Source organism: Saimiri boliviensis, chromosome 12 (genome assembly GCF_048565385.1).
Source record: "Saimiri boliviensis isolate mSaiBol1 chromosome 12, mSaiBol1.pri, whole genome shotgun sequence".
Classification (NCBI taxonomy): Eukaryota; Metazoa; Chordata; class Mammalia; order Primates; family Cebidae; genus Saimiri; species Saimiri boliviensis.
The window spans coordinates 47,028,378-47,041,001 of record NC_133460.1 but is presented as its reverse complement, the minus strand read 5'-3'; the positions used below and the strand labels follow the sequence as shown (position 1 = coordinate 47,041,001).

At 38.5% G+C, this 12,624-nt stretch overlaps 1 protein-coding gene across 3 annotated transcripts in view; it reads left to right on the top strand.

Moving 5' to 3' along the window:
• The window catches only part of CTNNA3 (catenin alpha 3), a 1,773,069-nt gene that overhangs the window by 11,731 nt on the left and 1,748,714 nt on the right, over positions 1-12,624 (top strand). For 2 of the 3 annotated variants that reach the window (XM_003928685.4, XM_074382306.1), the window contains exon 1: positions 11,127-11,337. The exons of the other annotated variant lie outside the window; for it this stretch is intronic. The gene's annotated coding sequence lies outside the window, so the exon portion shown is untranslated. Of the gene's footprint in view, positions 1-11,126; positions 11,338-12,624 lie in introns of those variants that run through there. 3 annotated transcript variants of the gene reach the window in all.

Here is a 12,624-nt window from a genome sequence, read left to right as displayed (position 1 = left end):
CTCATGCATTAGTTATTTGTCCTAATGCTTTCCTTTCCCTTTCTCCCCACCTCATGACAGGTCCCAGCATGTGATGTTCCCTTCCCTATGTCCATGTGTTCTCATTGTTCAACTCCCATTTATGAGTGAGAACATGTGGTGTTTGGTTTTCTGTTCCTGTGTTAGTTTGTTGAGGATGAAGTTTTCCAGCTTCATCCATGTCCCTGCAAAGGACATGAATTCATTCTTTTTTATGGCTGCATAGTATTCCATGGTATGTACATGCCACATTTTCTTTATCCAGCCTATTATTGATGGGCATTTGGGTTGGTTCCAAGTCTTTGCTATTATAAATAGTCCTGCAATAAACGTGTGTGCATGTGTCTTTAAAGTAGAATGACTTATAATCCTTTGGATATATATCCAGTAATGGGATTGCTGGGTCAAATGGTATTTCTGGTTCTAGGTCCTTGGGGAATCATCACACTGTCTTCCACAATGGTTGAACTAATTTGCACTCCCACCAACAGTGTAAGAGTATTCCTATTTCTCCACATCCTCTCCAGCATCTGTTGGTTCCTGACTTTAATGATCACCATTCTAACTGGTGTGAGATGGTATCTCATTGTGGTTTCGATTTGCATTTCTCTACTGGCCAGTGATGATGAGCCTTTTTTCATGTTTGTTGACTGCATAAATGTCTTCTTTTGAGGAGTGTCTGTTCACATCCTTTGCCCACTTTTTGATGGTTTTTTTTTTCTTGTAAATTTGTTTTAGTTCCTTATAGATTATGGATATTAGCCCTTTTTCAGATGGATAGATTGCAGAATTTTTCTCCCATTCTGTAGATTGTTTGTTCACTCTGATGGTAGTTTCTTTTGCTGAGCAGAAGCTCTTTAATTTAATTCTATTCCATGTATCAATTTTCCCCTTTGTTGCAATTGCTTTTGGTGTTTTAGTAATGAAGTCTTTGCCCATGCCCATGTCCTGAATGGTATTGCCTAGGTTTTTATGGTTTTAGGTTTTATGTTTAAGTCTTTAATCCATGTTGAGTTAGTTTTTTATAAGGTGTAAGGAAGGAGTCCAATTTCCATTTTCTGTATATGGCTAGCCAGTTTTCCCAGCACTATTTATTAAATAGGGAATCCTTTCCCCATTGCTTGTTTTTGTCAGGTCCCAAACATCAGTTCTTGACTTCTCTGCACTTGCAGGCTCAACATCATGCAGAAGCTGCCAAGGCTTGGGGCTTGCACCCTCTGAAGCCATGGCCTAAGCTCTATGTTGACCCCTTTTAGCCATGGCTGGAGCAGATGGGATATGCAGGGAAGCAAATCACTAGGCTGTACACAGCATGGGGACCCTGGGCCCTGACCCTCGAAACTGCTTTTTCCTCCTAGGCCTCTAGACCTGTGATGGGAGGGGCTGCCACAGAGACCTCTGACATGCCTTGGAGACATTTTCCCCATTGTCTTGGAGATTAACATTCTGCTGCTCGTTATTTATACAAATTTCTGCAGCTGGCTTGGATTTCTTCTCAGAAAATGGGAATTTCCTTTGTATCACATTGTCAGGCTGCAAATTTTCCAAACTTTTATGCTCTGCTTCCCTTTTAAATCTGAATGCCTTTAACAGCATCCAAATCATATCTTGGAATCTCTGCTGCTTAGAAATTTCTTCTGCCAGGTAACCTAAATCATCTCTCTCAAGTTCAAATTCCACACATCTCTAGGGCAGGGGCAAAATGCCTCCAGTCTCTTTGCTAAAACATAACAAGACTCACCTTTGCTCCAATTCCCATCTCCATCTGAGACCATCTCAGACTGGATTTCTTATCCATATCATTATCAGCGTTTTGGGCAAAGCCATTCAACAAGTCTGTAGGGAGTCCCAAACTTTCACTTATATTCCTGTTTTCTTCTGAGCCCTCCAAACTGTTCCAACCTCTGCCTGTTACCCAGTTCTAAAGTTGCTTCTACATTTTCAGGTATTTTTTTCAGCAGTGCTTCACTCTATTGGTACCAGCTTTCACACTGCTGATAAAGACATACCCAATACTGGGCAATTTGCAAAAGACAGAGTTTTATTGGACTTACAGGTCCAGATGGCTGACAGCCCTCACAATCATGGTAGAAAGTGAAAGGCATGTCTCACATGGTGGCAGACAAGAGAAGAGAACTTGTGCAGGGCAACTTCACTTTTTAAAACCATCAGATCTCATGAGACTTATTCACTGTCATGAGAACAGCATGGGAAATACCTGCCCCCATGATTGAGTTACCTCCCATTGAGTTCCTTCCACAACACGTGGGAATTCAAGATGAGATTTGGGTGGGGACACAGCCAAACCGTGTCAAGATCCACTATGTTTTTTCCGTTTTGGATGCCTTGTCCTGCTGCTGCACAGCTGCTTTGGATCCTGTTCTCCAGGTCACTATTCCATTTTAGCCAGGACACAGATTATTTCCTTAATTTTACATAGAATAACATTTTAACCAGACTTTACAGAAAGAGGCAAGATAAAGAAAAGAGAATACAGATAATAGTTTACAACAGTAACTGTGGCTACATCAGTACCTGCTGGTCCAAGTTGTGGGCCATTTTCAAGGCATCCTTGAAAAGTGTTCTGCTGAATTGTTTCTATCTACCACTATTGTGGACATGACACTGTGTGATACTCTCTAGCTTGTCTCTTCTATCTGGAGGCTAGGCCCCCAAAACCATAGGGCTTCAGAGACAAAAGGGATGTTCTCCCTTTTTTGGCTAAAATCCTGAGTTTCCAGCTTTCAATCCTGTCCCAGAATTAACTTCTCCCCCAGAATAAATAACAAGGGGGATATCCATTCTTTTCAGAATTAACCTAATTCCTTCACTCGTAGGATATGGTCTGGTCCTGTGAGTACCACCCATTTCCCCATCTCGTCCGGGCAATCGCTATAGCTGTCTATTGTTCATTCCTAGAAATCTGAATTATTCTCTTAACATCATATTTGGGACTTAAATAGTCCATTCCAGGTTGTGCTATGCCAGTCCAGATGGGACTGTTTACAGAATTCATCTTCTTTCCTTCCTTTATTTCTTTCCTCCTCCACTTCCTCTCTGTCACCTTCCTTTTCTTCCCTTTTTTCCTGTCCTTATTCATTTTACTCTGGGGGCTCTTGTAAACATGCAGTGTTCTATAGTAATGCTTCTTCTCAAGTCCCTCTTCTTCCTCCCACTCCAGGGGCAGTTTTGGTTGTCACAGTAGTTGTGGGACACACCTGGCATCTAATTTGGTGGGGCCTGTTCAAAAGAAAATATTAACAAGTGATACTTGTTCAAGCATGATTAAGAAGAAAATTCTGTGATAGTCCTAAAATTTATTTTAGGACAGTATAGGGACCACTGCAATAGGTCTTGTGGTGGAGGAGAGAGATGGTGCTCAACTCTCAATACAGCATGGGCTAGTGGGAATTTATAGCCAGTGAGCAGGGTGGGGGTCACTGAAAATTACCGGAGGAAACATAAGGGGTAAGAGGGATTCTGGCTAAACCCGACCAAACTAGATTCTTGCTGAAGACAGGCCAAGGTGATCAGATATCACCTGGGGGATACTGGAGGATTAGGAACCCAATCAAGGGAGATCAGATATGGAACGGGAGGGTTGGTGGAGGATTCTTGCAAAACTGACTTAGCAGGGCTATTGATGAAAACTAGATTTTTCAAGGAAGTACATAACTGGGCCTAGATGAAGTTTCAGAAGGTCAACTACAGTTTGGTCAAGCAAGGAATATTTTTCGGGCCAAAGAAGCTTAGAGGGTTTGCAGTGTGTGGAACTCTCCTCTGCAATGAATTGTACCACATCCCTTGCAACTTTCAAATTTCCTAATGGACATTCATGTATGTTCTGCTTATAATTTTCTAAGCCTTGAACCTAACTCTGGTTTTACTTATAAATACATATTATTTTTTGGCACAGTTTTAATATATACTGAATTTCTAGGAATGCAACTATTTAGGTATATCAAAGGAAGATTGTTTTTATTTTGTTCTGTATTATATCAAGAGTCGTGGACTATTTTATAAAATCATGTCACTACTGAAATACTGCTTGTGGTTTTTTAATTGACAATACAACAGTGTATCTTCATCCGTCTACATTTGTAGCTGCCACGTTCATAGTGATTCTGTGCATAAGAGGAAGCATGACTGATCGTTTTCCAGTGTAAGTGTGCCTGATCATTTGTATAATGAAATGAAAATATATAATTTATATGAATACATATGTATATATGAAATATATTTGTAGTGAGTTAATACAGTCAGTATGTAGTTAGTAACTATGAATTTCATTTCAGGATATTAAAAAGGAAGATTGGAAAATATTTGTTTTATAGAGAGAGTATAAATTCTGATGGGTTTGAGGACTATGTAAATTCATACAGGAAAAAATAAACATTTCTCTTTAAGAAACAGTAAAACTCTGCAGAGACATAGCTCACTGAATTTCTCTGTGTGAAACAACTACAGTTATTTCCTTCATGACATTTGGGTGTGTCTTGCTTTATGTTTGCACAAACAGAAAATCTGTCTTTGCTTTCTCAGAACAGAGGCAGAACCTGAGGTTAGAATCACAAAGACAGGACAATTTCATTAATATTTTAAAAGCTGTATAAATTTATAAATTAAGTATTTTAATGCTTTAAAAATGGTATAATATAGCCCTGTTCAAATAATTTGAAATAAGAAGGTTCAATGACAGTAAATGTCAATTTCATTTGAGGTGTTCCATATCTCTAAAAATGTTGGTGATTTTCAAAGCTGCAGAAGCAAGTTGCTTTTAGAACCATCAATACAGGATGCTGTGGTTTATGAATATAGTCAAGGGGCTGAGAGGGTGTTTAATTGATAAAAAAAAAAATGGTCACCTGAAAGGTGTGGGCTGGGAATTTTCATTAAAGAGTTGAAAAGGAAGTAACAAAGTAGTCAATGAACTAAAGCAGACGTGATTGACTGTAATTACTGTGCTTGTTAAGTTTATTGACTAACAGCAAGATGGGCTGTCAAAACTAAAGCATGGTGCCTTGAGAAAATTAAATGAGAAAAATTAATGAGAAAAACATTCATTTTAGACCTTCCATTATTACCAAGGCAACAAAGTTAATGTGTCAACTTCAGTAGTTTGTTCTGAAATAGTTAAATTGAGACTGAAAACATTAGCACTAAATTCACTCTGGCACCTAAATGTGACATTTGGGTTTACACAAAGTGAAATAGAGGTAGGGAAAAAAATTAGGGTGTATCTGGCTGGGTGCAGTGGCTCACTCCTGTAATCCCAGAACTTTGGGAGGCTGAAGTGAGTGGATCACCTGAGGCTGGGAGTTTGAGACGAGCCTGGCCAACACTGGTGAAACCCTGTCTCTACTAAAGATACAAAATTAGCTGGGCATGGTGGTCAGCATCTGTAATTCCAGCTACTTGGGAGGCTGAGGCAGGAGAATCACTTGAATCTGGAAGGTGGAGGTTACAGTGAGCTGAGATCATACCATTGCACTGCAGCCTGGGTGGCAGAGTGAGACTCTGTCTAAAAAAAAAAAAAAAAAAAAACAGAAAAAAAATTAGGTGGTAACTATAATACATAACAACAACAAGCAAGGCATAGCTCTAGTTTGTGTAAGGTAGCATTAGTATTTCTAAAGATGGAGATAAGGCAATGGATTTGAAGGCTATTGGAGAAATAATAGAATACCAATCTCTTATGAGGCTGACATCTTTCATTTCTATACCAAGGTGAATGTAATTTTCACCAGGACATTTTCCTTGATTATCCCCTCCTCCTGGAGCTATCTCTACCTCCTTTTAATTCCTGTAGCTACTGATGCTTACCTTGTATTATAGTTAATTTGCATGTGCCATATAATGATGGACACTGCCAGTGCCCCTAGCTTTTATCCCAATGGTGAACACAGAATAAGTAAACAAATAAAAAAATACAGGTTGTGATAAGTGACTGGGGACAGTGAGATAAAAAATGATAAGGAAATACCTTATGAGAAAGTTAAGGATTATATCAAAGATGAAAATGAGCAGATATGTAAATAGATGGGAGCAAATGGTTTCAGGCAAAGGATCAGCAAGTATTACTGTCCTAGGGGAATATGGTTGGTTAATTTATAAATAGAAAGTATATCTAGAGTCAGTATATTAGAAGGGAGAGTGTTTTGAGTTGAGGGGGGAAGAATGTTGTGAGTCAAGGGGAAGAGGTTTACAGGAGCCAGATCATGCAGGGCCATGTAGATTTGGTAAAGAATTTGGATTTTCTGCTATGAGCAATAGGAAGCCTTTGGATAATTTTAAACAGGAGAATAACATGAGCTAAACTTCTACATTTTGAAAAATAATTTAGAAGCTATGTAAAGAATGGCTACCATTGATGGAATAGTTGGGGTAGAAGGAGAGAAATGTGGACATGTTCAAGACAAATTTTGTAAGTAGGGTCAATGGAAATTCTTGATGGTAATGAGGGAAAAGCATGAATGAAGGATGACTCCTAGCCTTTGGCTTATGCAGTAATTGGGTGATAGTAGCATTTATTGGGATATGAATGACGGAAAGAAATAGGTTTGAGACAAAATCAAGAGCTCCTTTTTGAAGCTCTTGAGTCTGAACAAGTTTGAAATGTGTATTAGTTATTCAAATGGAGAAGGCAGTTTGCATTTATTGCTCTGGGGTCATGACAGAGGTCTGGAATAGGATACAAAGTTGGGAACCATTAATATATGGATGTGTAACTGGTTTAAGTGAACGAGCTTGTTTCCTTCTGTTCCTGTATCCACCTTTGCTCTGCTGCCTCTCCCTTTCCTATTCCTTAATAACACCTCAGGTAGGTTCCTGCCATTTTTAGTTCTTTAGAGGCCTGCTTGTCCAGTTTAACACTTCCATTTCATTCTAATTTAAATCTCCCTTTCTTTCCCCCAGCACTGACCAGATGTCCTCTCAAGGGACTTGGAATGGGGAAAGAGATTTTTTTTCATCACTTTTGCCCTGGTATCTTCAAGAGGAGAGGAAGTAGTTGGCCTTGTTTTCCAAACCTTTCAGGTTCACTAACTTTTCCTCTAGTATTATGGCCAGTATAACCGAGTACCCCCATTTTTTTTAAAGAGATCGCTTATTTTTTCTTTCTTTGTTTTTCTTTCCTCCTTTCTCCCATTTCCTACTTAGCTCTAGAAATGCAATTATAACCTTTTACCTCCTCTTCACCAGACACTCCCTACAGGGTGAGTTAATCCCGCTATGTGCTTAGAAGCTCCAGAGCCCAACTTTCTCCCACCGGGAGACTGACTTGAGAGACCACCTCAAAGTATACCTGCTACAAAACTCTTTCCTAACTGGAGAGTTTTAGCTATTTTTACAACCTAGTTCTGCCCACAAAGGCACCAGTCAAGTGGTCACCAGCTTGACTGCCCAGTAGATAAGGTACCAAAGCAAGTTATGCAGACCCCCCACCTGCATTTCCCTCCTCTGCATGTCATTCCTGCCAAGACCCCTTTTAAAAGCACCCACTTTCTGCTTCAAAAGTGAAGCAGCAACCTTAAAGACAGAAGTCTGTACTTCTTCCCCTAAGCCAGCTTTGGAATAAAAAGTCACCTTCTTTATACCAGACCTTGCTCTTGTTAATTGGACTCTGCAACGCGTGGGCAACTGAATCTGCATTTTGGTTACACCAGGAAATTTTCCTTGATTATAGGACAAAGAATAGGAGAGGAAGAGCATGTAGCTCTTTTCTTAACTGCTTCTTAGTAATTCCTGAATGAGGTGTCTGTCCTCAAATACTGGAAATTCTTTAGCATGTACATAGGTGGCTTCATTTTCTGTCATTTTGAGCCATAGTCACCAATTATTGGCAGTAGGAGAAGTCCCACGTAACATCCTATCTCATTTAAAGATCTCATTTGAAGCCATAGGTGGAATGAGATATCCCCTCAGATGACAGAATGGTTTGGCCACATGAAGGTTGTTGATAGACTTAAAAATGGCCCTTTTGGGAGTGAAGGGGAAATAAGTCATGGTGGTAGGTTGTAAGCGAGAGGTAAAAATGTAGGGATGGTGGACAACTCATTTGGGAAGTATTATGGTGAAGGCACAGGGCACTAGAGTAGCAACTGCAGGGGGCTTTAGGGTAAAAGTGATGCTTTGTTGGTTTGAAAATTTTCAGGTAGACGTCCTATGGCATATTTTTGCACTGATCATTGGGGAAGGGATGATAATGCAGTATATGAGGTGATCATGAAGGAGGAGAGTCCTTGAGAAGGTGAGGGAAGAAGGGGTCCAGCACACAAGAGAGATTAGCCTTTGATAAGAGCAAGGGGACTTCTTGCATTTTAATAGGAGGGAGGGTAGAGAAGAAGGGGTGTTGGTAGTTTACAGATTTGATGATGGAAATATGTGAAACGTCTTCCAGATGGAGTCTGTTTTTCTTAGTGAGGCAGGAGAGTTGGTTAGCTGCTAATAATGGGGATGGCTGGGAAGGGAGAGTGAGAAACATTTTTCTGTTATATTCATAGTTCATAAGACCTTCAAATCAGGGGAAAATTCATTTAGATTCACCTAAAATACCTGACAAGGTACCAGAACTATTTATCACATATTTTTGGGAAAAAAAAGCTTTTATCACAATTAGGAATTATTCCTAGCTTAAATCTCATTTTAGAAAGATATTATAGCTGTTTAGAAAATTTCACATTTTTAAAGCCCCAACCTGAAATTGCTGGTATTTTGAGGTATTATGTACAGATAAAATGGACTCATGGTTCATGCAAAAGTGATTTTCATTCTTTAAGGGATTTTAATGACAAGAAGAAACTACCCCATTCTGACTAAAGAACATATTGCACCCTGGAGGACTTATTTTCCAAGAGGGGCTACTGATAGGGATAAAACTATCTTCTTTTTGGAGGCCTCCTTTCTCTTTGTAATCTTCTGGCTGGCGCTAACACAGGGCTCTGGATCAAGGGGCCTCTCAGTACATGCAGTTGAATGACTTTGTTTGGGGCCAGTCCTGATGCCTACAACCAAAAAAACTCACTTTTGATTACATTGGGAGAATTGCTAATAATGACCCTGATTTATTCTCTCTCTTTTTTTTTCTAGCTCTTCTACTCTCCATCTTTCTTTGCTTGCAAGAGGCATGTGAGCCAAAATTTTAAAGTTTGCAAAGTATAAAGAAAGGAAACAAGTAAAGAGAGAAGGAGAATAAATACTGAACAAGACTGGGCAAAGTGACAAGAAAGAATTGCTGTGAAAATCTGGAAGAGGGCCAGGATGCAAAATGCAAGGGCTGTGTAGTTTACAGGAACTATTTAGCCTCCAGTATGCTTCAGCGATCACACAAAGAAAGCCAGATTCTCTGCTTTTGTCTCCGACCCTATAGTTAGCTATGGAAATTTGACATAGGTGATACGTGTTTTCTGTCAGCAAACCGATATAAATGCAGAGGACCATGGAGCCTGTGCTCAACAAATCCAACGTGATTTGAATTGCTAGGAGGGACCTCTTGTGGCTATAGTGGGAAATACTTCAGCTAAATACTATCTTGGAAGCTGTAGATATTTTTATGAAGGAATTAAAAAAAAAACAAAACCCACAGCACAAAGCTCTTTAAAATTACATTTCTGATATTTATAATATTTAATTGTTTTGATAATACCAACTTCTGTAAGAAGGTTTTATCTGTATCAGATCTCTGAAGAGTTCAGTATAATTTAAAGCTCTTCAGCTTTTGTCCGTTTAATTCACATATCCTCTGAAAAGCAAATAAAAAGAATAGGAGTTCTCATCTCCATTTTGTAGATGGAGAGGAGAGTCAGGTAAGTTACTTATTGTGGTTTCACAGCAGGACAAACCATGGTAGAATCTGGATATCTCATCTTGGGCTCAATTCAACAGTCCTGGTTTGGAAAACATTCATTATTAAAGCTCTAAAACAAAACCTACTATTTTGCAAGTGTCAAGTGATTTCTTTATTCGAGAAAAGATGGATTGAGAGACATAAAACTTACTCTTTGTTTCACTGTGAAAAGAGACTCTTCCTAGATTCTCCAGGGGGAAAAAGCTGCTTTAAAAAAAATCTGGGGAGGATAGCATGTTAGCAACTAAGAAACTTTAGATAAAGGTATTGTCAATTATGCACATTTTAAAGGTAGGACATAAAAATAGTTATTTTGAACGCTGTCCTGAAAATCATATAAAATGAACTCCCTTCACAGTTGAATCTCTGACAGTTCCCAGACCCTGCCTTTCCTCTTGGCTTCCTGATATTTGTGCTAAGAGTATTTGGAGAACTAATAAATAAATGCTTTCTTTTTATTTTGACTTCAGCCTTTTAAGAACAGGACTGCCAAAACTCAAACAAGTAGTTCATATTTTAGTTAGCACTGCTTGTCTTAGAAGCTATTAGAAGAAAGTCAGAAAAATGGTAATGTCCAAAGAAATGCCGCAGAAGTTCAAGTGGGATGTCAAGGAATTGATGGAATGGTAAAGAATAAGGCAGGGATATGCAATATTGTTTCAGTGAATGTGAAGATATCGAGGGAGAAGATATCAAAAAAGGGAAGAGGAAATATGAAAAAGGATAGTCATGGAGAGAAAAAAGAAATTTTGGTGGAGAAGACTTTTTTTTTTGGTGGCTTAAATTTAATAATGGTTTAACTACTGAGCTTTTGGTAAATGTTCAGTTTACATTCTTTACTGATAACGATGTGGTTCCTCATAAATACTGGAAGCAGAGTGTGTGATGCTTGGTACAAGGTATGAGACAGGTAATATTTCAGAAGAAAAGATCTCAGACGTGACGCATGGCCTTGATGTCATCATCTCTAGGGTTCTGAAGACATTGGATTTCACATAATTGATGTTTGATGGGAGGATTTTCTGGACTCCTATTTTCCCTTCTTTATCGTTCCCTTTCAATAATTCCAGCCCTTGGCTTTAATTAGATATAAGAGGTTCTTCTTTTGGAAAGGAACTAGAGAAGTGCAAATCTAACTTATTCAGAGCTATGTTTGTAGGTCTCTAGGCAAAGTATGTGTCTGGCCTTTTTCAACGAAGTATTTTCAGTAACAAGTTGTCAGTGAGGTCAGTGACTAGCAGTTCAGGATTAGATACCACCCACCCTGGCTTGTAACCTCCTCTTTCTTTCTTATCCTGGGTGAACAATGCTCAGCTAAAGTGACTGCCCCACTGTCACTTTCTCTCAATTTGGTACTCTGTAACTCTGTGACCACCAAGAAGTCTTTTTTCACCCCCACACCCAAGCTCTTTTTGGAAAATTCCCTACAGGAGCCGCATTTTAAGCCTATCTATTTTATAGGAAGAAACAGAAAGGTAAGAGTCAAGTTTGTAAAGAGAAGAGCTGAACTTCAGCGAATTCTCATTTCTGCATTGAATTCCTGTGTCTTAGTTATAATCATAGATTTAAAATGTGGGGTTTCCTTCTGAATTAAGGAAGATCACATTATTATATGAAATGGGAATGTTTTGACTAGTTATGATTAGAAATGTACGCTTTCACGCTAATTTTAGAGTTATAAATAACTTTCAAACTATTGCCAGGGGAAGCTGGTAGCCAAGGTCGTGCTTTGCATTCAGAGAGCTTCTGGCTATAAAAAGCAGATTGGATACTGTGCAGGAAAAGATAAGATATAGCTTAGATGCTTGTGCTTTGGCATGGGAGTGGGGAAAAGGAAGCAAAGATGGAATATGTTTGAAGCAATTTTACTTCTAACCAAAAGCTAATTCATAGTAAATGGAAGATGTTTCAAAGTGAGAGAATAGCAAAAAGCATTCATTTCCAAATTTGATGTCTATTTGCTTTATAATTGGCAGGAACATTAGGAGGTTGAGGAATGCTTTCAGAACTGTTGGATGACCAGTTATAATCAAATGAAAATCAATGTATGGAATGATCATGAGGTGTAATGATCAATCGTGTAAAGAAAAGGTCACTATCTAATGGGATCTGAGTGATTGTGAGCAGCTGCTGTCAGTTACCCTGAAGTCAGAATTAGAAGAAATGAGTTCAAAAGGAAACAAGAAGAAATTGGGGTTAGGCATCAGAAAGTTCATTTACTGTAGAGGTTTTGAGTCACTGATATGTGCCTACTAAGGTCTCTGGAGATACGTTAGAATTCAATGATTTGATTTAAACAAACTGGGAAAAACAGGATTTCAGATTTGCCTTGGTTCTGGGTTTATGTCTAGTTTCTTAGACATATTGAAAGCTCAACATATTAGAATAGTTGTGATTTGAAGATGCAGAATATCCAGGTCAGATTTGAACGGCATATTTGAGTATGCTATTAAAATTTTGTTATCCATTATAAAAAAAATTATCTCAGTAGTACTATAGGACAAGTTCGTTCAATGGAGAAACCTAAAATACAGACAGCATAGACAAAGTTATTCCCATTTGTTACCTCCTATAGTTTGAATCTTCCTTTTTATTTGAGTAAAAGATTGGGATTTTTATAATTTTTTTTTCATTATAGAAGCATTAAGTGTTTATTGTAGGAATTATGAAAACACAGAAATCTATTGCCAGTAATCTTGCAGATGTGTTTCCTTCTAGTCTTTTTTTTTTTCTAGATGGCTTTAAAAATAATTGCAGTAATA